Below are 25,552 nucleotides of genomic sequence, written 5' to 3' on the forward strand. Positions count from 1 at the left end.
TCTTCTAAGCAGCTTCTCCTCACACAGGCTAGAGAAGCAGTTGCTCCTTCCTCATGCAGGCCTTGCACTTGAGGGATCTATTAAGATAGTTCCAGCCACATCAGTAGTGAGACCCCCAAATGGAGGTAAACTGAGGCCACCAGAACTGTTTTAAGTTTGTGTTTCCGTCAACCAAGCAGGCAAGCTCTAGAGTCTGAAGTTTATAGCCTGCCATTGTTGTCCTGGCTCATCCATACACAAGTTACAGAATCTTACGGACTTTCCTAAACTCCGTTATTTAGTTTTCTCTTCACGTAAAATGTAGATATTAACAGTACTTATTACATAGGCATTGGTTTAGGACTTAATCTATTATCTTTATAAAAGTTCTTGCTGAATTTTTAGGATTCTCAAGTCATTGTTAAGCATCATTCTTATCAGAAATAAGTAATTTAATAAACAAATTATGTGAAATCTAAAATAAATGCTCAAAACTCATTACCATAAGAATATTTGACCATTTTGCCAATATCTGTGTTTTCGAGGTTGCTTACATCTTTCGTATCCAGATGGACAAATAACACATCTGGTGGAAAGCTGGCTATGAGGCTCTCATTGCTGCCACGTTCAGTGGCATCTCAGGTTGGTGGTCAGAAGGAATCAGTGAACACTGTAATTCAGACTTTTGTTTGTTTTGAAAGCTGTTGTTAAATTTTAACCAATAAACTACTGCACATAGCATTTTTAGGATTTGACACCCTTAAAATATTTTAAAAATATTTAATTTTACTAATATATTCAATACAAAATGTATGTTATATAAGTATATAATATACAGAGGATGGAAAGATGGCTCAGCAGTTAAGAGCACTGGCTGCTCTTCCAGAGGACCTGGGTTCAATTCCCAGAACCAACATGACAACTCACAACTGTCTGTAACTGCAGTTTCATGAACACTGGAACCCTCACACAGACATACATGCAGGCAAAACACATACAATGCACAGAAGATAAAAATAAATAAATCTTAAAAAAAGAAAAAAAATATATTATATAATGGATATTTGTTACTATATAAATGTTTAGTGTGTGTATATTATCAAACAAGTATAGTTGTCAATTTTAATTTTCAAAATACATTAGCAACAATTATTTCTGATTTTTTAAAAAGGTTTTGCTTATTTTTATTTTGTGTATACAAGTATTTTGCCTGCAGGTATTTAAGTGCACAACACGCATGCAGTGCTCGTGGAGTCCAGCAGAGGGCATTCAGATTCCCTGGAACTGGACAGAGCTCCTGAGCAGCCATGGGGTGGGGTGGGGCTGAGAACCACATGTGGGTCCTCTGCAAGAGCTGAGGGAGTTCCCAACTGCAGTTCTTAACTACAACCCCAACTTGTTCACTTTTAAAGTCTGTGTTCTTTCTTCTTGTAGCAGACTATTATTTTAAGGTGTGTTATTTGTGTTTATGTTGCATTGGTTTAACTCTATGAAGCTGTGTTACTTTGCCTGTCTAAAACACCTGATGGTCTAATAAGGAACTGAACAGTCAATGGCAAAGCAGGAGAAAGGATAGGCAGGGCTGGCAGGCAGAGGGTATATAGAGAAGGAGAAATCTGGGAAGAGCATTTGGAGATCTGAGATCTAGCAGCCGGAGGAGGAGGAGGAGGAGGTGGACTCTAGGGGCGGCCACCCAGCTACACAGCAAGCCATGGAGTAAGAGTAAGATTTACAGAAGTAAGAGAACAGGAAAAGCCCAGAGGCAAAAGGTAGACAGGATAAGTTAAGGAAAGCTGACTAGAAACTAAGCCAAGCTAAGGCCAGGCATTCATCATTAAGCATAAGCCTCCATGTGTGATTTATTTGGGAGCTGAATGGTGTCCCCCCCCCAAAAAAAAAAGAGTAAAAAAACCAATAACAACACTTCTCTCCTTCAGTTCCCTGTCTTTTCTTCCTTTCCCCCTTCCCTCACTCCTAAACATGGAGCATGGGTATGGGGAAACAGGACAGTTGCTCAAATCTGCCTTTCTTTCTTTTCTGCTAACCTCTACTGCCTTGGTAACAAGTCCAACATCCCACTCGAGCGAGGCAGATCTGTCTTGACTCAGCCCTGGATCCCCAGCACACACCAACACACTTGCCACACATTAGCCTCCAAAGAATCCCCGTTTTCCACAGCCACCCAAGGGCAGGCAAGAGTCTTCTCTTTACTCTGGCCCTCTCCTCGTCCATTTGATTCTCAACAGTCCACCTTGGAGTTAGCAACTACCGCTTCCCAGCATTGTGGCCCCAACCACTCCCAGGATCCACGGAAAGATTTAGAAAATGTTCTATGAATGGCACACTCTTGGGTGACGAAGGATGCACACAGGATGACCTCATTAAGATTTTCCTTTGCCCCACCAGAAGTTCCTCCTCCTCGGTGGATGCCTCATTAAGAGCTTCGGTCCAGAGGCTTGCCATTCAGCTGCATTTACTGTCAAGGATTAACCCAATGACCTGCTTCGGTTCACTTCCCCAGAGCTCCTTTGTCCCGAGGCCTCATTCAGCACTCACTCACTTTCTTTCTAATGAATGACTTTGAGGCTTGGTTTTAGTGCAACTGGTCTTGGATGTATCCTATTTTAAATTATAGGTTGCCATTCTGTCCTAATTCAAACCAACAGGGGCACCTGAGTTTTGTGTTGCTGTTGAGTATACAAAAAGACTGAACTGATGCAGTTCAGCTGCACACTTGTGGCAGACAGAGTCATTTATAACTCCTAAACTGCAAAGAGGTCAAGGGATTTTGATGCCTGTGATTTTTTTTTTTACCTTGACCCCCATTAATCTTCCCAAAGTGTTTTATGATAAAAAATAGTTCAGAGATCTGCAGCACCCAGTTCTTTAATTTATGCCACTGGGGATAATTTGTCTAAATACTTAAACTTATACCTTCAAATAATCAGAATTGAAAGAAATGAAATTTCAAGATGGAAAGGTCCTTCAATGATCTGGCCCCTAAGTCTCTTAAAAACCACTTCCACATCTTTTATCTTAATATTTTTACTGCCCAGGTCATTTTTTCAGTAGGTTATCGATCATCAGTAACACATCCTCTGGGAAGATGGTCCAGCATCTGGCTCAGGAGCGGCCATCTGCGGGGATAATTTAATTGTCCATCACAGCCTCTGGTGGTGTCCCAGCTGCAAAGCAGACAGTTGAGTGAGCAGGGAGCAGCTGCAGGGGGCAGCCTGGGCTTGTGCTCACAGGCTGCAATAATCTCTTTGTCTCTTTCTCTCTGTCCATGAACTTGTTTCATTTCCACTTATTGACTACCATAGGCTCAAACCCAGTCCCTTTGTCTCAGCCTCTCCAACTCCCAATGCAGACTGAGATGAAAGTTCTCTTCTTGTGTGTAACAAAACACAAGAGAATGATTTGCACAATTGTTGAAGATATTTTTGAATTTGGGGAAAAGGCCTGCGTTAGAGGGTTCCCTCTCAAGAGCAGGTGCTGCCCTGTGTTTGAATGGTGGGCCATCTGCTAGGTCACAGCCACCTGCTGGTCACAGCTGGCTGCTGACACATTGGGGTGTCCCTGATGAATACATTACATGAACTATATTAACACTACGCTTGTAGGTCATCGTGTCTGGCATAGCATGGGGCTGAAATGAAGAAAAGCAGTCCATAAATTACTTACTGTGTTTGTTGGGGCCTGATGTGAGAGCTTGTGTTTTCCATTCAACACTACTGAATAAAGCTAGGAACCCTGTCATTCCCTCTGTTATATTATAAAGTGCCAATGACATTTATCTTGCAAAACGTAAAACTCTTCCTCTATAAAAAAATGGACATTTTTATATAAGCAACTGATGTGCTACCCAAAAGTACATCTCTTAGAGATATGACTCTTCAACAAAAGACTCTTCCATCCTTAACCCGGAATTTTGTAGTGTTACCAGAATTCAGGGTTTGGTTTCATAAATGAAGTATTTTGTGAATGGAGCATATGACCGTAGTCCCTTACTTTGTTTTAATTTCCTTTGAGTGGGGCTTCTATCTCTCAGTTTCTATTTCTATTTTTGAGGGACATAAGTGTGGGGCCATCTGCAGCCATTATCTGCACTACAGTGTATTTTATGTGTTATCTGGAAGATCTGCTGATTGCTCTTACATCTTTCAGATAGTAAATTACTGTCCCGACTCTCCACCACGAAATACAACTAACAGAAACTGAGGAAGCAGTTGACTACAGAGAAATATTATAAATGGATTATAATTTTCATTTCCAAAGGAAACACACTATTTAGACACAGGAAATATGTTGGAGAATATCAACTGAGCATCAGGAGCAACTGGGTCCAGAATAAATGGACAGATCTTGTAGCTTCAGATGATACCAGAAAGTCTCTTTCCCATGAAAGAAGTCAGAAATAGAGAACAGTTTTCTGTCTTCTTTTCCAGGTCCTTTCTGTTTCTGTAGGACCTACAGTCATGAGTCATTTAAAGATGGGGATATGTCAGGCTGGAGAGATGGCTCAGAGGTTGAGAGCACTGGCTGTTCTTCCAGAGGTCCTGAGTCATTTAAAGATGGGGATATGTCGGGCTGGAGAGATGGCTCAGAGGTTGAGAGCACTGGCTGTTCTTCCAGAGGTCCTGAGTTCAATTCCCAGCAACCACATGGTGGCTCACTGCCATCTAAAAATGAGATCTGGTGCCCTCTCCTGGCAGGCAGACATGAAGGCAGAACACTGTATTCATAATAAATAAATCTTTAAAAAAAAAATGGGGATATGTCATGGGGCAACTTCACCACTGCCTGCATTTACGTAGACCTACAATGTGCTTAGAGACAAGATGTATACAGCTGCTGTCCATATAATAGGTGTCCTGTTTCTTTAAGAAGTAGTACTCGCCGGGCGGTGGTGGCGCACGCCTTTAATCCCAGCACTCGGGAGGCAGAGCCAGGCGGATCTCTGTGAGTTCGAGGCCAGCCTGGGCTACCAAGTGAGCTCCAGGAAAGGCGCAAAGCTACACAGAGAAACCCTGTCTCGAAAAACCAAAAAAAAAAAAAAAAAAAAAAAAAGAAGTAGTACTCGACTCTAAAATCATGTCCAAAGTGTAGTGTCACATATCATGTCCAAAGTGTAGTGTCACATATTATGTGTTGTACATAGTAATGTACACTGTGTTTTTATATGGCAGGCAGTAGATTTGTTGACACAACAAACACAAGCCAATGAATAAGGTGCTACAATGAAAACACAAATCTGTCGAGTCCATCATTAGACGGGAATCTTCCAGCTCCTTTACGATCTTATGGGACAGCCGTTGTGTACACTGTCTGTCACTGGCCCTGTGGTCTGCAGATGGACTACAGTTATGCCCTCACACTTTTCAAGAGCAGAAGTATCACTAGCAACCTAGTGTTAGTTCGCGAGTTTCATCTAGAAGCTCAAACTATAGTCCAGGCTATGCTTCTCCTCACAAAGAACACAGAGCAGAACCTGATCTCCAGGAGACAGGAAGAGACAAAAGAGGAAACACAGGAAGAGATAGACCAAGCTTCCATGGGAAGAGCCCGCTGTTGTGCTGAGGGAGAGGGGGAAAGAGAAGAGTTCTTGGTCTTGCCCTGGGAGAAGCCCTGCATACGTGAAATCTACATAAGGGTATTGGCGCTGAAGCCCAACTCCCTGATCCTCTTCATAAAATGGAACAGTCTCCCAGCAGCTCTGTCGGGCTTTCTCTTACAGCATGCGCGATGATAACACAATTGCTGTCATTCATGAGTAGTGTAAGAACATTCCGAGGATTTATTAGCTGCATGGCTGTTGGATGACATGACTCTACAGAGAATCTGCTTCCAATGAAGATGGGGATTATTATAATTAGATGAACCAAAAAAGATTTCTAAAAGCGAAATATAAATTGAGGATGTTGTACGTGGCTTGTGAAAGGGAGCAGAAATCTGCGTTGTGTTCTAAGGAGGTATCTTTGACAAAAGCAGGGAGAGATACAAAAATAGAAATCTGAGCCGTGGCTCACAGCCAATTTTATGCCATTTGTATCGAGAACAAGTTGTACCACCACATTTATCATTAGTAAAGAACACATCCTGCCCAAATAGGAGGCTGGCTGAATGTGATTTATGGGGCCCTTTTAAATAAAACTTGACTTCTGGGAAATAAATGAGAGGGAATCCACGGAACAGCTGTAAACAGTGATTATTAAAATTCAGGAAGAACATTCTGGAGCCATATAAATTGAAACAGAAGCAGGAGACACACAGACAAAATAGGTTCAGATCAAAATTCAGCTCATGTTCTTTGTAGTGAAATAGCCATAACCAAGTCATACTCCTTGTATTTTTCCAAAGAAGATAAATTGTAGTTGTTCATGACCTGAAACTGGAGTTGCTTCAGGCTCCTATGTATTTAATGCACAAAAGAAGCAATTTCAAAGCTGAGAGAAAAATCACCCACCGAAAGGACGTCTCTGTCCTCTTAACTAAGTTTAGAGAGAAGTCAGTTCTTTTAAAGTTGTGATAATTTTAATTAGTTCGGGAGCTCTGGTCTGAAATCCAGGAGGGATCATCTGCTGTCAGTAACCTCTGATTTGATGCAAGTGATGTCTATAATTGACAGTCACATCAGATAGTAATGTAGGAAATGCAGAGCCATCATAACTGTGGTCCAGGCTGGGGAATAATAAGAATTACATTCTGTGCTCCCTTTCATGGCACAGAGCTCCTAAAGGGTGACAGGAGTGCTGGACACATCATTTGGTGTAATATTTGTCTTAGTCCCTGTTTCCTAATACAGAGCTCCTAACTGTACAGAATTTTTTGGGTGATAGGGCCCTCCTTTGCCTTAATGAAGTAACTCTGAGTGAGCTCCTGGATGGGAACTGACTATTAGAAAGATCAAACCAAGATTATAAACCTAGAACTTTCACCTCCACATTCACGTTCCAGAGGAGAGAAAGATTTGAGATAGAGTTAGTTGTTGGTCCAGCCTATATGACAAAGCTACCACAAAATTCCTGGGGCATTTCCTGGTTGTTGCCTAAGTGGTGGTCTGAGTAGAATGTTTTTCCTATGCTTCTGTCCCTTATACCTTCCATTATAAATCTCTTTCTTCTGGCAGTTCAACGATATCCTTGAGAGGGTCCTTTGTTATAAACTACAAAGTTAAGTAAACGTTCTCATGAATTTTTCTGAGCTATTCCAGCAAATTAACTGAACTGAAATGGGGCCTCTTGGGAACTCCCACTTACAGCTAGTTGGTCAGACATTCTGGAGACCCAGGCAATATTGGCTTCTGAAGTCGGAGACAGTCTCCTAAAGCTGAGCCCTCAAGCTGTAGGAATTTGACTCTAACTCCAGGTAGACAATGTTAGAATTGAAGTGTAGGATGCCCATTTGGTGTCTGTGCAAGACTTGCTCGGTGTGGGGGAAATCCCACAAATCTGGTGTCAAGTGAAATATTAAGTGATGAGCCGTGAGTGTGAGAGCCGGGAAAATGATTGAGATTTGGAGTTTTTCTTATGTATAACAAGCCCTCCTTCCATGCTGTGGCGTGATCACTGGTTACGACAGAAATGCAACTCTTCTTCACTTCTCGCCTCCTCCATCTTCTTTGGTCATGGCTACCTTCCTGCCAACACTCACCCAAGTGACCACTGTACAGTATTTGTTAACATGTCATAAGAAGTAGTGAAGACCTAGAAAGAATCAGTGCCAGTGGGGGATGGAAACGGCGTGGTTCTTCGCCAGAGAACTGTCCCTAGTCTTTACCTGTTTCTGGCATGTCTTCTGCACTCATGGGTGGGCTCTTGGCCTCCCAGTACTTGGTTTTGGGTGCTAGATGCTGGGAGGTACTCACTCCAAGAAGAGATGCCCACTGTTTTCACCGTGACTTTGAGAGATCATATTTTTGTCATTTTCACAAGAGAGAACTGCCAAGCTCAAGGACTATTACAACCCAAGAACACACCCGGCTAACTTTCAGCTCACCACCAATATGCTCACCATGCCTCGGAGCCAGGAATTTCTGAATAAAAATGTACCCTCTATGAAAAGCGGCTTAGCCAAGAAAAATGAGTATTTCCTCACTATAAAGTATGAGGCTTCAAATGTGATAAGTGTGCAGATTGGTTAAATCATTAGTTTTTCTTAAACAAGAAGGAAATTATACAGATTGCTTTCAATTTTTCATTGATATTTTCTTTCTCAGATTTTCATAAAGACGTGAGATGTATCTATATACAGATAGATATATACTCTTTTTTTGTTTTGTTTTTTTTGTTTTTGTTTTTGTTTTTCGAGACAGGATTTCTCTGTGTAGCTTTGCGCCTTTCCTGGAACTCACTTGGTAGCCCAGGCTGGCCTCGAACTCACAGAGATCCACCTGGCTCTGCCTCCCAAGTGCTGGGATTAAAGGCATGTGCCACCACCGCCCGGCAGATATATACTCTTAACTATGGAGATTCTCCAACATCTCCCAGCATGGAGGTTATTTCTTTATGTAAATGTAATGAAAGTAATAAGCAATAATTTATTCTGTGTTCATAAGTATTACAAAATAATAACAGTGGTGAATAATAATTAATCAAAGAAATATAGGTCTGGAAATGACTCATTAATATATTTGCATAAATATTTTCTAGCCAAATGTGCAGGGGGAAATCCATCCTTGTTTCAAGACTTAAATTTCAAAATTTTTCTTATTTAAAAAGATTAAATAAGATTTTACATGCCCAAGTTGGGTAGTCTTTAGAATTTCAAGGTTGCCTATGAGTTAGGCTCCCCTAACGCTAAAATAATCAACATTTTTACTACACTAATTTTGTACCTGTATATATATTTTTTTCTGGGAACAAACAGGGAGTCCCACATAAACTTTATTTGTAGCTTCTGAAAAAGAAATTATTAATTAATGAAAATTATCAGCAGGATTCGCAGACATTAGGATTCAATGTCTTGAGGAGGGGAAATCAATCACAAACTATTTTATCTCACTGATAAATGCCACTAAATTAGAACCCTGAATTAAAGTACTGTACATGCAAAGCTCTGACTTGTTTAATGGACAATAGGGGTCTTGTGTCTTATGTTCAATAAATTATACTGCACACTTGAAAAAATGTTTTTTTCTTAAAAATCCATGTGATGAAAGTAATACCTATGTTGCCTATGTTCAGAGGCGCTGTGAGTGTATGTCACTGGAGATTCAGATTTTAAAGGCTTGTTAAGCCCGCCCACTCTCCCCCTCACCTGGGATGATTAATGTGTGAGCCAGTGAACTCCACATTTACCCACTAGCCTTTTTTTTTTTTTTTTTTTAACGCTTATTCTTTCTTCTGACACCGTGGAGGTATTTACCGTTAAAGGCAATGTTCTTTCTGGAAATAATACATGGAAAAAATGCCAGATATTATTAGCTGTGAGAGAGTATTGGATTAAAGGTAGGAAGCCTTGGAAATTCAAAGCCTTCTTATGAAACCAAACTCCCTGGACATCCACCCCTCTGAGCCTTTGTTTCCCCTGGAGGGTTCTGCCTTGCTTAATAAGGCTTGCTTTGCCTCCTGTGGGATATTGATGGATAAGAGAGAAATCCAGCCCGTTTCAAGCCAGCCAGCAAACTATTCAATAGCACTGACCGGAGTCCCATGCAGCCTCATTTTCTGAAGAGTTGTTTAGAAGAGCTTGCACCGAAAGGCTCCGGGGAAGGGTTAAAAGATTACACAACTGAATCCAGCTAGACATACGAAGAATTTCAGAAAGGCCCAGAACTCGGCTGTGCGCTGGTTTTTATCTAGGGGGTATTTATTAAAACTATGATGGTCTCCTTTTTCACCATGCATAACCACAGCAGTTTAACTACAGGCCACAACTGATGACTACGGGATAAAAAAATGTTTCCTGAAGGGGATGTGGATTCTCCGTGCTAAAACTCACGTTTGCGGTGAGTGCAGCTCCAAGCTCACCCCCAGATACTTGTCTCTATAGCGCTTTGTGGCTAGCTAAGAACAGCTTCGTAAGGTGTTGGCGTGAACATGAGATCATGTGGGAATGCAGGTGTGTGAAGGCCAGAGGTCGACACTGGCTATCTTCCTTAGTCACTTTCCACAGTACTTTTGAGACAGGGTCTCTCACTGAACCCGGAGCTCTCCTGTTTGGCTGAATTGTGCACGGAACAAGCTCCGGAGAACCTCCTGTCTCCACCTCCCCAGTCCGGGGATTACAGCTTGTTTAGTTGAGTGTTGGAGGTTCTGTGGGTACTGGGGATCAACTCATATCCTCACACTTGTACAGCGAACAATTACTGAGTTATTTCCCTGCCGCAGCCCCAAGTCTCTTTTCAAATTGCGGATACAACATACTCACGTTCACAGAAATAATCTGAACGTGAAACGTTGGGAGGCCGATGAACCTACATTTTTTTTAATTCCAACTGACTTCTGGACAACAAGATAAGTCATCTTTCAGTCTATTTCCCAAAGATAATAGATTCAATAGGGAAAAAAAATAACTTTTTTTTTTTTGGCAAATGGACGTGTTTAATTTTACAGAGTTTGGAAAATTGAAGTATGTACACCATGCCATAGATATATATTCAGGATTTCAATGGGCAATTGCTTCGTGTTCTGAAAAGGCTGATTCTGCAATTACACATTTATTAAAAGTCATGGCCATTATGAGGATGCCTGTACAAATTAAGTCTGACAATGCTCTCCAGCATATGTCTCTAGTAAAATGAAATAGTTTTTAGCATATTACAACATAATACATATTATAGGTATACCACACAATCCTACAGGACAAGCAGATATAGAAAGATCTAATCATACTTTAAAAGATATGCTTAGTAAACAGAAAGGGGTAATAAAGACCCCCCAGAGATAGATTATACAGTGCTATATTAACTTCAAATTCTTTATCAAACACCTGGGTCATTCAATTCAAATTAACTTCTAAGAGTAACAAATGCCTTTCATTTGATTAGGTATGAAAAAATAATAATAATTTTTATTATTAAAGATAATAATTTTTTCAGTGCTGCATAAGTTTTTTTTATTATCAAATAGTATTCCATCGTATGGACAGTCTACATTTTATGTATCATTCATCATATTATGAGTATTTGAATTGCTTATACTTTTTGACCGTTTTGAGTAATGCTGCTGTCAATATGTATTTACATTTTGAGTAGATACATGTTTTTGTTTTTTTTTCCATCACAGGCAATTTATTTTGTTCTACTCATTCACAGTTAATACAGAAAATACTTGGAAACACTTTCATATAATGTTTGACACAGAAATCATCAAATAGAAGCATACAATGTTGACAGGAGACAGTACATTTATAATTTATAACCCCAAATGTATTTATAAATTAGAAATGGAAAGATCTACAAATGAAATTATGAAGGTTCACCAAAGTCATTTAATCTGTCAGTTTCTCATTCATTTTTATGTCTTAATAATATTCTATTGTATGAATAAGCCACATTTTATTTCTCCCCAGTATTTGATAGCTATTTGAGTTGTTTTAACTTTTTTACTATTAGCAACACACTGCTGTAAAACCTTCATGTATATGTTTCATAGGTGCACATTTTCAGTAGTTTGAGGATATATTCCTAAGGGTAGAATTGTTGAGTAACAGAGTAACAATGTTTTGCATTTTGACCAACCACCAAACTGTTTTGCCAAAGTGGCACACCATTTTACAATCTCACCAAATCCTTGTTTTTAAGGCTCTGATTTTTGTACAAAAGCATTCAATCATTCTGTCAGACCAAACCAGGAAAAGTAAGCTATAGTTCAGAGCTGTTCTATTCCATTTACTATGCAAAGCCAATCTTGGCGTTTGCAACTCTCAGCCCTTTTGAGTATTCTTGCAGTGTTCACTTTTTCCTCCACCACTTTTTTTTTCTCTTTCTTCTTTTTTTCTGGTGTATTTCTATCTATTACAAATGTATAAAAAGAGAATCTTCTGCTTTTTAAATCTTTGGCCTCCCAGTCAATCCCAAGTTCAACCAACTTTAACTAAAACTTCACTCAGAATTTCACCAAGCTTTTTACCCACACATTAATGCTTGTCGTATCTTTCATCAACTGTCAAAATCTGAAGCCTGCTCAGAGATCGCCAGGTAAAAGAAAATAAATGAAATACACAGAGGTTATTTCAAAACAGAACATGACCATCAAAAAAAAAAAAATGTCACGATTCCCGATTGGGATCATCCTTTGTTTACTACCAGTAAGAAAAATCCCACGTTGGACTATTTCACACTCCAGCATTGGCCAAAGGACACGAGAGCTGGTTCTGGAGCATGCAGTTTCTCACACAAGTGTCCCCAGAGGAACACCAGGGACAAAGTCACGTGAGGCCTCTCCCGTACAGAGGCTGTCTCACAGGGGCATCGAGGACACCCACTAGTTTGTGGAGATCCTTGAGAAAGTATGATTCTTAAAATCTGGACTGTACATAATTCACATCAGCCCTGTTCAGGTACTCACTGGAAGAAAGATGCAGCTGTTTGCCAGAACTCAGCATCCCACTCTAGATCAGCCATGTGGCCATGATGGCTTTCTCACAAGTGATATTCTTTTTTTTTTTTTTGGTTTTTCGAGACAGGGTTTCTCTGCGTAGCTTTGCGCCTTTCCTGGAGCTCACTTGGTAGCCCAGGCTGGCCTCGAACTCACAGAGATCCGCCTGGCTCTGCCTCCCGAGTGCTGGGATTAAAGGCGTGCGCCACCACCGCCCGGCCACAAGTGATATTCTCTAGTTTAAAGGATAATTATGTTGGTTTGCTATTTTCCAAGGATGACTTGGAGTTCATCACTCATCATTTGATTTGAGTAACCATCCCAACATCAACCATCTATTGAAAAAAGAAACTCTTCAAAGAATGACTTCTCACTCTGTAAGAACTAAGCTAGAAACAGCAAAGTAAAAAAAACTCTAATGGCTGATACTGAGTTTAAATTGTGTTCAATATGGGATCTAGTGGCTTACTGCAAAAACCAGACCCGGAGAGCTGTAGAATTACACATATGTTCACCATCAAAATAACTTACATGAAACTGCTTCTGGCATAGATCAAGAGGTTAAGATTAAAAAAATAAAAACAATGGATTGAACCTGCATGTTCCATTGCTCATAAACTTGCACACACTATTGTTCTGCAAAAAAGACAACTGCAGCAAAGAAAAATGGCCCTTTTGTAAACAAGTCTAAAAGTAACCCCAAAAAAGAAAAAAATAACATGCATATATGTATAAAGTGTTACTATTAAATACAATGCTATCTCTAGGGGGGGGGGAATTAACTACATAGATTAAAAAAGAAAAACAAAAAACCATGTGCAACATCTTAAGCCAGTAAAGCACCAAAATAAAAAAAAATTTAAAAACCCACCAAAAATAACTTTTCATAATGATTAACATAGAAGCACAAAATATCGACCATAAGTCAGGAAGCAATTACCTGGACAGATATAATGTCCACTGTTGAAAGAATTTTTCTTCAATTTAAATGTCTTTTCTCATCTCTAAAGAAACCTTAAAGTGCTAACTTTACTTATATAAAGCAGGCAAATTCTTCAAGTAATTTGCTACGCCAATTTTTATCAGCCTAAATAAGGAACTAAAAATAGCAAGTGAAGTGAAAAGGGCAGAACACCCGACCGGTTCCACACAGGTAGACACCCTGGAGAACGTCACCTACCATCCCGCCTTTCTTCATTGTACTGCACAAGCTAACAGATTAAGTATCTGTTTTCTTACATTAACTCCCTAGGATTTGCTAAGGTTTTTGCAAGTCACTAGGTAACACATACAGTCCTAAGGAAATAATGTCACTTAAAAATCAGCACTGGACACTAATTAAAGCAAGCTTGTGTGTGTCTACTGCCTTAAACTAAAAGTGAGGCATTGCTTACAAACTGTGACGAGCCGCCCTCCACCGGCCGGCTCACTACTCCTGCCCCTCGGCTGCTTTTTCAAGGAAGTATACATTAACCAGATGGCGATTAAAGTGCTTGCTGTGATCCTTTTCCTTTCTGAAAGACCGATCACAGAAAATACAAACAAACTCTCCCTCGGTTATTTTAACTGCCAACCCCTCCTTCCCACTTTTTGAACTTGCTTCTTGTGGCACTGGCTGAGCCCCATGTAGCCCAGAATCATCACTTCCCTCGGACATATTATCACTCAGGTCATTTCCATCATGGCTGTGGATGCCTTCGTCTTCATCAATGTCCGGTGACTCGTTTTCAGCCAAAGTGATAGGAGGCGAGGCCGTTACGGTTGGTGATGGGACAGGAGGCAATGGTGACGCTGGTTCGGGTGCCGAGGCTTTCACAGGGACACTGTCTGGGTTCTGTTCAGTGTCCACTTCCATTTCACAAAGCCCAGCTGAACCAGTCTGACACTTAGCATGTAACGTTTCACCACCTGACCCATTTGAGTTTTGTTCTGAGGATAAGATACTGGTAGATTCCTTGGGAGCAGCAAGCGTAGCTAGACTTTTGCCAGCTTCCTCTGTTCCCACTTTCTTGAGAGAGGCCATTTTATTTCCTTCCCCCATCAGAGCCAATTTCTTGGTCCTTGGGTGTCTCGTCTCTTCTTGAGTTTCCCTTTGGAAGATCCTGTGCGCGCCTGCTTCCCTTCAGAAGCTGGTTATCTCTAACAGGCACTAAGCCAACTTCAATAAGAACTTGCTCCTGCCGCACCACCTCACTCCGCATGCCCGACTTCTCCTTGGTACTCTCTTTTCGGGGAGAAGACCTTTTGGTGACTGGTTTCACTTGAAGAGGTGGCTCCATGACAGCAGGAGGCTCCTTCTGAACAGATCCCATGTGAGGAGGCCCTGTCTGAGCAACCTCCACCTGAGCATGGTCCAAAGGACAAAGCAGCCTCTTCTGACAATGTCCCCGCTGAGACTCCATGGGAGGAGGCGGCTCCCTCTGAGCAGGCTCCATGGGAGGAGGAGGCTCCATCTGATCAGGCTCCATGGGAGGAGGCTGTTCCATCTGAGTAAGCTCCATGGGAAGAGGCTGCTCCATCCCTGGAGCCTCCGTGGGAGGAGGCGGCTCTCTCTGAGGAAGCTCCAGGGGAGAAGGCAGCTCCCTCTGAGCAGGCTCCAGGGGAGGAGGTGGCTCCCTCTGAGGAGACTCCAGGGGAGAAGGCAGCTCCATCTGAGCAGGCCCAGTCTGAGCAATATCCATGGGAGAAGGAAGCCCGGGCTGAGTAGAGCCTGTAGGGGTGACCACCACCCGAGTGAGCGCAGGACCGGAAGAAACCTCCTCCTGAGCCAGCTCCATGGAAGGAGGCTCTGCCGGAGCTGTCTCCTTCTGCATCTCCTGAGCAGGTCTGCTGCCCTTCTCACTTGATTTACCTTTTTGAGGTTTCTTCTTTGCACCTTTTTTAATGGAAGTATTTTGCTTTTTATTGTCCCCCTTAGCCTCCTCCGTCTTGCTGTCATCCTTTGGCACCTCGGTACTATTTTTGGATTTGCTTTCCACCTTTTTTTTTTCTTTTTTTGTCACTGGTTCCTCGTTCACAGGCTCATCTGACGGATGGGCTTCAGCATCCACCTTTCTTTTGTTCTTTTTGGCTTTACTGACTTTTTCTTTATTATTTCCTGTATGTACATCTATGTGTTTCGTCTCTGCTGCCTTAGTCTCCATCGCTGATTTCCGAGTTCTGGTAGTTACCTGGACCACTGAGGCATTGCCACAAGACTTCTCTTTTGAAACATCCTTTTTCTCTAGATATTAGGATAGCTACACCAGCTTATTTCTGAGGTCCATTTGCTTGGAAAGCCTTTTCCCAGCCCTTTACTTGGAGGTAGTGTCTGTCTTTGAAGTTAAGGTATGTTTCTTGTATGCAGCAGATGGATGGGTTCTGTTTTCTTAACCATTCTGTTAGCCTATGTCTTTTTATAAGTGAGTTGAGACTATTGATATTGATGGATATTAATGACCAGTGATTGTTAATTCCTGTTATTTTTTGTGGTTGTGTTGTGTTGTCCTTCTGTGGTGTATGTTGGTGTGGGATTATCTGTTGCTTGATTTTTCATGGATGTGTTTAGCTTCTTTGGGTTGAATTTTCCCTTCTAGTGCTTTCTGTAGGGCTGGGTTTATGGACAGGTATTGATTAAATCTGGTTTTGTCCTGGAATATTTTGTTTACTCCACCTATGGTGATTGAGAGTTTTGCTGGGTATAATAGTCTGGGTTGGCATCTGTGGTCTCTTAGTGTCTGCATGAGATTTGTCCATGATCTTCTAGCTTTCATAGTCTCTATTGAGTAGTCTGGTGTTATTCTGATGGGTTTGCCTTTATATGTTACTTGTTCTTTTTCCTTTGCGGCTCTTAATATTTTTTCTTTGTTCTGTGTGTTTAGTGTTTTGATTATTATGTGGCGAGGGGACTTTCTTTTTGGATCCAGCCTATTCGGTGTCTTCTATGATTTTGTTGAATATATTTTCTGTGCCTTTGAGTTGGTATTCTTCTCCTTCTTCTATCCCTATTATTCTTAGGTTTGGTCTTTTCATGGTGTCCCAAATTTCCTGGACGTTTTGTGTTACGACTTTTTTGTCTTTAGTGTTTTCTTTGACGAATCTATTTTCTCTATCATGTCTTCAGTGTCAGAGATTCTCTGTTCCATCTCTTGCAATTGGTTGGTTATGCTTGTTTCTGTAGTTCCTGTTCGTTTAGTCAGGATTTCTATTTCCAGCATTCCCTCAGCATGTGTTTTCTTTATTGTCTCAAATTCATTTTTCAGATCTTGGAGTGTTTCTTTCATCTGTTTAATTGCTTTTTCTTGGCTTGATTTGATTTCTTTCCATTTTTTGTTTGTTTTTTCTTCCATTTCTTTAAGGGAGTTTTTTATTTCCTCTTTAATGGAGTTTTTCATTTCCTCTTTAAGGAAAGATTTTATTTCCTCTTTAAGGTAGTTTTTCATTTCCTCTTTAAGGAAAGTTTTTATTTCCTTTTTGAGGAAATGTTTTATTTCTTCTTTAAGGGCCTCTATCATCTTCTTAAAGTCATTTTTAGGGTTGATTTCTTCTGTTTCTTCTGTCATGGTATGTTTAGGTCTTGCAGGTGTAGAATCACTAGGTTCTGATGTTGCCATATAGGTCTTTATGTTGTTGCCTGTATTTTTGCACTGGCGTCTACTCATCTTTTCCTCTGTGCGGTGCAGGTGGTGTCTATGTCTGAGAGTGCCTCTCTTGTTCTAATTTTTAGTCTTGGTTTAGTAAGGGTTCTTGGTTAAATTGGTGCTATTGGGCTGTTTCTTCAGGGACAGCTGATTTTAGTCGGTGAATTACATACTTGTGATTCTGGTGATCTGGTTTAGTGGCTGGGTAGCGCCTTCTTCTGTGTTCCCAGGTCACGTTTTGTTCATTTGTCAACTCCTCAGCTGATCTTGTTTCTTCAGACTTCAAACTGTAGGCATCTGAATCCTCTCCCAGATGGGTTTCAGCTGAGCAGGGTAGTCTCACCAACACCTCCAAGTTGTTGGGTTTCACAGGATCAGCAGTTGGGCCCTGGGTTGTCCCCAGACAGAGTGCCCAGACTTGCCCTGGTTCTGACCCACAGAGATAGCCTCTTCCCCAGGTGTTGGGGCTAGGGGCGTCCCCGTTCCAAGCTGTGTCCGCCCGTCTCCGTCCCCGGGCCTGTCCACCTCCGTCTGCTTATCTCCGCCGCCGCCGGGCCTGTCCACCTCTGTGGGCCACCACCGGGCCTGAATGTCCCTGTCGGCCGCCACCGCTGGGCCCATCTACCTCCGCGGGCTGCTGCCACAGGCCTACCTGCGTCTGCTCGTCTCCGCCATCTTCTAACTTTTTGTTTATATATGCAAGAATGTCTTGCATTCCTTAGGCTTAAATTTATTCAAATTTATTTTGTATTCATCTAGTACATTCATTTACCAAAAGATTATTTCCTAAAATATATTTAAAAGTTTAAAAGGAATGAATGGATAATGACGTAAAGAGAACTGTAGTGGTTTGAATGAGAACGACCCTCCTAGGCTCATCTGTTTGAATACTGGGCCTTCAGTTGGTGGAACTGTTTTGGAAGGATTCAGAGGTGTGTCCTCATTGGAGGAGGTATACCACTGGGGGATGGGCTTTGAAGTTTTAAAAGCCCATGCCATGCCCAGATGGCTCTTTCTGCCTCCTGCTTGTAGATGAAGATGTAAGCTCTCAGCTACTGCTCCAGCACCATGCCTGCCTGCTGCCATTCTCCCCGCCATGATGGCCATGGACTCACTTTTTGAAACTTTAAGTTCCCAGATTAAATACTTTCTCCTACTGGTTGCCTTGGTCATGGTGTCTTGTCATAGCAAAATTGAAAAAGTAACTGTGAGAGCCTGTGTAAGAAAGCTGTGAACTTACTATAAGCTATGATTGGGGCAGAGTGCAGCATGATGTTCTTACAAGACAGCCTTCTAAGATTTCTTCTAGAAAGAATTGCATAAACCATGATACGCGAATGTACTTGAAAGCAAGGGCATGAAGGGAATACTCTGGCATGTCTTCATTATCTCTGTGGGGAAGGCAAAGGCCTGGGAGGAATATTCTCGATGTTTTTCACATGACCAAAGATGATAAGACATAGTACCAACTAGCTATATTCACTCACTGTACTTGTATTTGTTCAAGCTGTTATTGTTACCTCATGTTTTACTTCCTTTAATAATAAAAATGAGAAGTGTTTTGTTTGTCCTACTTTTGAGCTCAAAATGCGTCCCCTGGTTATCCCATGCAGGTCATTGGCATAACTTTCGATTGCAGGCGGAGACAGCCTTGCTGGCTGGGGCAGATTGACCACTAACTAAGACAGGCTTTGGTAAGTATGCCCTGTAATCTCTTTGGGGGAAACTGTTGAAGCTGCATACCTAAAATTTTTTTATGAGATAAATATTCTATCTGCTCTGCATTCTAACACACAGAAAATTAAGTTTACAGAGATAAGTTACTACCCAAAGCTTGACTGATGATGGTTTTGAAAAGCAAATGTCAAACTGCTTTAGGATTTCAAATTCCTTAGGACCAGTGTTTACATTGAATTCTCTCTCAGAACAGAATAGAGGCCACTGGAAGCAAGCCAGGAATAAAATTAGTGAAATATGGGTGATTATATACAGAACAGAGCAGAAGGGATTCACTTGTAGTCCCAGGGCAGTGTTAACTAGACCAAGGCCACAAAGTGGAAGGAATTTCCGACTGAAATCATCAGGGGGAGGATGAGAGCACTGGTCTCTCACTGACAGGGATTTCTTTTTTTTCCAGCGTTAGCACACCAGCGGGAAGCCTGCCATCTGTCCTTCCCAGCACCTAGGGCAGAAAGACCTGATTATAATAGTCTCCCAGACCATGAGCCACAGCCTCTGGCTACAGCGTGATCCACACAGGAAGCACAATACCACAGATGTCATCAGAGGACACTAGTCAAAATGGCTAGAGAAAGCGAAACAAGGTGGGGTAGAGAGAAGGTCTGCGCCGCACATGCACAGGTGATGGCATAGAGACACACTGTGCCTTTCCTCAGGCAAGTGACTTCATAGAGATAGTTTGCCACAGGGCTTGGGCAAGTGACCACATCAAGACATCGACTACTTAATATCCAACGATAACTTTGTCTTGTCTCTCCTTGTGTTTTGTTTTGTTTTGAGATAAGCTCTCCAATGGACACAGTCGGCCTAGGGTTGGGAATCCCTTTGCCACGCCCTCCCAATTTCAGGATTTTATGTCATCTGGTTGTACTTCTTTATCCTTTTCTCTTTGCATTCTCCCTTTACCTAGAATAGTATTAACTCTTCCCTTCTTCTTTGTAATTCCCTCCCTATTAACTTTCCTCTCTTGTATTTTTTATTTGTCATTATAATATTAATCACTAGCCTTACTCAGTTTCTTTTCTTTCCATTCTTACCCATAATAACTACCATCTTATACAAAACATACTATCATTGTTCCTTTATTTTCCAACGTTATTAGAACTGAATGGGTGATTGTCTTTGGTTGGCTACTTGTCTATTTCTATAGCAGGTCTATATACCAGCTTTGATTGTTTCTGCACTTAGTATTCTACTCTTGTAGTAATGCTAGGGACTGTGTGAGTGCCATGCACATGTATGTTCCACCCCAGTCCAGTGAAGAGGTACAGCACCTCACCCTTCAGTACAACGTAGTTGGACTTGAACACTGTAAATACTTCCACCGAAAGAATACAGGTGGTCAAAAAACACAACCAACAACCTAAGACCAGAGATGTGCAAGACCCACTGCAGAAACACAAGAAACATGAAAACGCAAGGCAACATGACTCCTCCCAAACAGCAAGTTCCTTAGCAATGGATTACAACAGGAATAAATTAGATCAATTCCTAGATAAAAAATCCAGCCAGGTGGTTGTGGAGCATGCCTTTATTCCTAGCACTTGGAAGGCAGAGGCAAGTGAAACTATGAGTTTGAAGACAGCCAGGGCTACACAGAGAAACCCTGTCAAAGAAGAAGAAGAAGAAGAAGAAGAAGAAGAAGAAGAAGAAGAAGAAGAAGAAGAAGAAGAAGAAGGCGACTCCAATAAAATGATTACAAGAATGCTTAGTAAAGTTAAATAGTTCAAAGACAATACAAATAACACATGAAATAAGAAGAGAATCAACATAGGACATGGAAGAGAAATACTAAAAGAAGTTAAATTTACATTCAGAAATAAAAACCTTAGTAAGTGTTGTAGTCAGTGTTCTATTGCTGTGAAGAGACACCATGACCATAGCAACTCTTACAGAGGAAAACATTTAATTGGGGCTGGCTTATAGTGTCATAGGATTAGTCCATTACCATCATGGTAGGAAACATGGCAGTATGCAGGTAGACATGGTGCTGGAGAAGGAGCTACATCTTGATCCACAGGCAACAGAGACTGTCCATTGGGTGTGGCTTGAACATATATGAGATATCAAAGACCATCTTCATAGTGACACACTTCCTCCAACAAGGTCACATCCACTCCAACAAGGCCACACCTCCTAATAGTGCCACTCCCTGTGGGCCAAGCATTCAAACACATGAGTCTATGGGGGGCCATACCTATTCAAACCAACACTTAAAGTCAAATAGAAAATTCAGTGTAAAGCCTACCAATACAATGAACTACTGGAAGACAGAATATAAGAGATTGAAAACAAAGTAGATAAATTAGAACATTTAGATTAAAATAAAGATAAACATGGGGTCTGAAGATATAGTTCAGCAATTAAGAGAGGACATTGCTCTTACAGAGGACAAGTTTGGTTCTCAGTACACATCAGGCACATCACAATTGCCTATAGTTTCAGCTCCACAGGGATATGAAGCCTCCAAAGGCATCTCCACTCACATGCACATCAACCCACTGTGGAAGTTTGAATGTAATTGGCCCTGTAAGCTCATGGGGTGTGGCATTATTAGGAGGTGTGGCTTTGTTGGTGAAAGTATGGTCTTATAGGAAGTGTGTCACTGTGGAGGTGGGCTTTGAGGTCTCATATATGCTCAAGCCACGCCAAGTGGACAATCTTTCTCTGCAGTCTTCAGATCAAGATGTAGCTCCTTCTCCAGCACCATGTCTGCCTGCATATTGTCATGTCCCTCCATGTTGAAACTAAACCTCTAAAACTGTAAGCTACCCCAATTGAATGTTTTCCTTTGTAAGAGTTGCTGTGGTCATGGTGTCTCTTCACAGCAATAGAAACCCTAACTAAGACACCCACTCAGACACATATACATAATTAAAAATAAAATCTTTTTAAGGAAGATAATACATATGGGCAAAACATGAGCTCTTTGGGATGTCATTAAAATATCAAGTTTATGAATCATGGACATAGAAGGAGAAATATATGCTAAAGATGAAATATATTAAATAAAATCATAGCAGGAAATAATTTTAATCTAGGGAGCTAGATTTTCATTCAGATGCAGAAAACATTTAGAATGTCAAACAGGACAAGAAAAGAATCTCCCCACATCATATTATAGAAATACCAAGCACACGTAACAAAGAATGTTGAAAGTTTCAAGGCAGAAGCACTAAGTCATACAAAGGCAACCACATCAGAAAGCAGCAGATTTATTCACGAAAGCTAAAAGCCCGAGGGGCATGAGAAAAATTATCCCAAGCTCTGAAAGACAGCATGTGTCAATCTGGATTACTATACCCAGCAAAACTATCCTTCATGATTGAAGAAGGAAAATATTTTCATGACAAACAGAAACAAAGAGAATTAAGGACTACCAAGACAGCAGGGTAGAAGATACTTGAAGAAATTTTACAGACTGAAAAGAAAGATAATCACATCCATGAAGTCTCCAGAAAGAGTAAATTGCACTAGAATAGCAGATAAACAATCAAATATTATGAATGTACCAAGCACAACAAATCAACAAAATGACAGGAATTAATGTCAGGTAACAAACTCTGGACAAATGGCTAACTGTGGTGCCTGTCACCATATAAGGTGCACAGTGGCCACCAGGCTCACTCTACCTGTGGCTCTTCTCTGCTCTTCTCTCTACCCCCTACCCTAAACCTCTCCGGCTTTGCTTTCCTCACCCCCCACCCCCACCCCTGCTTCTCTTTACTATGAAAACCCGCCTTTTCAACCCCACATTCTCCTTGTCCTCTTGGTTCTTCTCCTTCTCTTGCCTCTCTCTCCTCTTCCTCTCTTGCCCCACCACCCCTCCTCTCATGGCCCAGTTCAGTCCACTGGCCATGTTCAGCCTGGACTCTTATAGATGCCTCTGGCTGCACACTCCCTCATATCTGTAATAAACACCTTCTCAACCAGACCCAGGAGTGATCTTGTCATTGTCATTCAATTAATATACACCTTTCAATGGTAAGTTTGGATGTCAATGGTCTTAATTCTCCAATCAAAAGGAACAGAGAAGCAGAATGGATTAAAAAGCAAGAGCCATCTATTTGTTGCCTACAAGAAATTGTAGTGGGTAGCTAGCTGTTCCAGCTTTGACCTGAAGGTACTATCCCCAATGAGGCTTCCAGTAACTGTCATGCCTACCTATGACCTGCCCCTGAGGCAGGGCCAAGACGGGAGCCCTTAAGACCTGAGATCCGGATGTACTGGCTCTCTTGGTTCCTAGTGATCCTGGATGCTGGATGCTGGATGGTAGACCGAGCGGAGCCAGAGAACCCAGCTGGACTGCACCTCACCTCTCCCAGACCCTGTAACCAATCCCTTTACTAGCTGTAAGTTACTCCCCCAAAATAAACTTCCTTTTTTTAACTATGTGGAGTTGCCTTAATAAATTGCCCAGTAAGAAATGCACCTCACTGACAAAAGGAAGGGCCTGGTGCCAGCCTGCCCACCTCGGATTGTTAGAGCTCTCAAGACCCAGGCACAACACCTCTAGTAGCAGGTCCATCCTGCTTTGTGAAGTCTGCCCCCTGGAAATTAGCACTCTCTAGGAGAAACCCTCAGCATTTCCCGCTCCTTAGGGACCCTCAAGTGGCTCCCCAAAGTCCTTCCATGGAATAAGCTCCGGATGGCCCACCCTTGGCTGGTTGCATGCTTTTGCTGGCCTCATCCTCCATTCTCTTCTCAGGGCTTCTTCCTCTTCTTAAATAAAGACTTCAGGCCTTTATTTCTGCATTCTGCTCTGACATTGGGGAAGCCCAAACTAGACAAACATCTAGAAGCTCATTATGTCCATAACCAATGTAGATTATTAAAACGCATTTGGTCAAGTAATCTCTTTCCTTATAATTTCATAATATTCTATTGTGCCTTATAATAATCACTATTTCTCTTTTCAAAGATGTATGTGTGTATAAAACCATATATACAATGTGCTAACAGTGTTTCTTCACTTGCAGTTTCTCTTTTAGATGCATTTGTGAATTACAAAAAATATTATTTTGCAAGGAAAATGAAACTTTATTATTAGGAAATGTCTACCACTGGATGCTTAAGGGAAAAAAAATGAAGCTGCTTTGGAAAGAAAGAGTGAGGTGAGATAGAAGGTAGAGACCAAATGTCACTTAAGAGGTGGTATGGTTGAAGGTGCTTGCTGGGGATTGTCTTTCTGTACACTGTGAATATATGTTGTTCCCATTGGTTAATAAATAAGCTGCTTTGGTCTATGGCAAGGCAGCTTAGAGGCAGGTGGGAAATCCAAGGAGAGAGACAGGAAAGAGAAAGTTGGAGTCTGGAGAGATGCCAGCCTGCCGCCCAAGGAGCAACATGCCAGCAGACTGGTAAAGCCACAGAACATGTGGCAAAACATAGATGAATAGAAATGGGTTAATTTAAGATATAAGAGCTTGTTAGCAAGAGGCCTGCCACAGAGCATACAGTTGATAACTAATGTACACCTCAGAGTGATTATTTTATAAGCAGCTGGAGGACCACAGGGCCAGGCAGGATACAGGAAAACTTCTGGCTACGGGTGCTAATGACTTCTAGCATTGGAAACAGACCAGACTGTCTTTGCCTGTGTCTTGCTAAATCACTACCTAAAATCTGCTCTAGAACTAGAAAGTTCTGAGGGTTTCTTTGGTCTTTAATTTTTTTTTCTTCAACTGCTGTGGGAAAATCATCTCACTATTTCCAGTGCTCCACACTTTAGACAAGAAGAAAGGGACCTGGGAGTGTTGGAAGGAAATATCAGTCTCATCCTGGGTACACGCTAGTGCCTTACCCGTGGAACACCCTTCCTAGGCAGGTAAGTTCTTCAGTTTTTGAGTCATGGCCTCCCCACTAGAGAATTCAGGTGTTCTTTTCCATTTCCCATGCAACCAAGAGCTAGTAAGTGACAGTGGCTGTCCCAACTGGATACACTGATGCAATACCTCCAATAAGAACTGGTGACCTACCTAAGGGAGCACCAGGCAGCTTGATTCTGGGACAAGTGGCTGCAAAGTCAAGGTATTTCAGAGGCTTTTCTAGGGCAGCCATAGTGTGACTCATCTTGTCTTCTGCTGGTTCCTCAAAGGTCAACCAGGAATAGGATTTGCATATTGCCTTGGGCTGTCTCAAGTTCAGAGCAGATTCTCCAGTTTTCCTAAAGATTCTTGTGCTACTGTTGTTATTGGGCACATTGTTTTTTGCTTGACCTAGCTAGAGTGGATTTTATCCACTTGCAAAACATCTTCTATGGAGAGATTGGCTCTGTGAGTTAATAGTAAGAGAATGTCCTGGTTGAGGGTATGTGTGTGAGTGAGTGAGTGTGTGTGTGTGTGTGTGTGTGTGTGTGTGTGTGTGTGTGTACTCAACAGGCTAGAGTTATCTGGGAAAATGAACATTAATTGAGAAAATGCCTCCATCCAGATTGCCTGTAAGCAAGTCTTTAGGGCATTTTCTTGATTAATGATTATTATAGGAAGGCCCAGCCCACTATGAGTGGCACCACACCTGGGAAGGTGGTCATGAGGTATATAAGAAAGCAAAATGGGGAAGCCAGGGGGAGCAAACCAATAAGCAGCATCCCTCTATGGTCTCTGCTTCAGTTCCTGCCTCCTTGTTCTAGCCCTGAGTCCCTTCCTTGGCTTACCTCAATGGACTGTTACC

The 25,552-nt window shown here is 41.6% G+C and overlaps 1 pseudogene; it reads right to left on the minus strand.

Annotated features, from left to right (window-relative positions):
* Window positions 1–13,728: 13,728 nt before the first annotated feature.
* Window positions 13,729–24,940, minus strand: LOC143268526 (RE1-silencing transcription factor pseudogene; annotated as a pseudogene).
* Window positions 24,941–25,552: the final 612 nt, after the last annotated feature.

The sequence above is a fragment of the Peromyscus maniculatus genome, chromosome 14 (assembly GCF_049852395.1).
Source record: "Peromyscus maniculatus bairdii isolate BWxNUB_F1_BW_parent chromosome 14, HU_Pman_BW_mat_3.1, whole genome shotgun sequence".
Classification (NCBI taxonomy): Eukaryota; Metazoa; Chordata; class Mammalia; order Rodentia; family Cricetidae; genus Peromyscus; species Peromyscus maniculatus.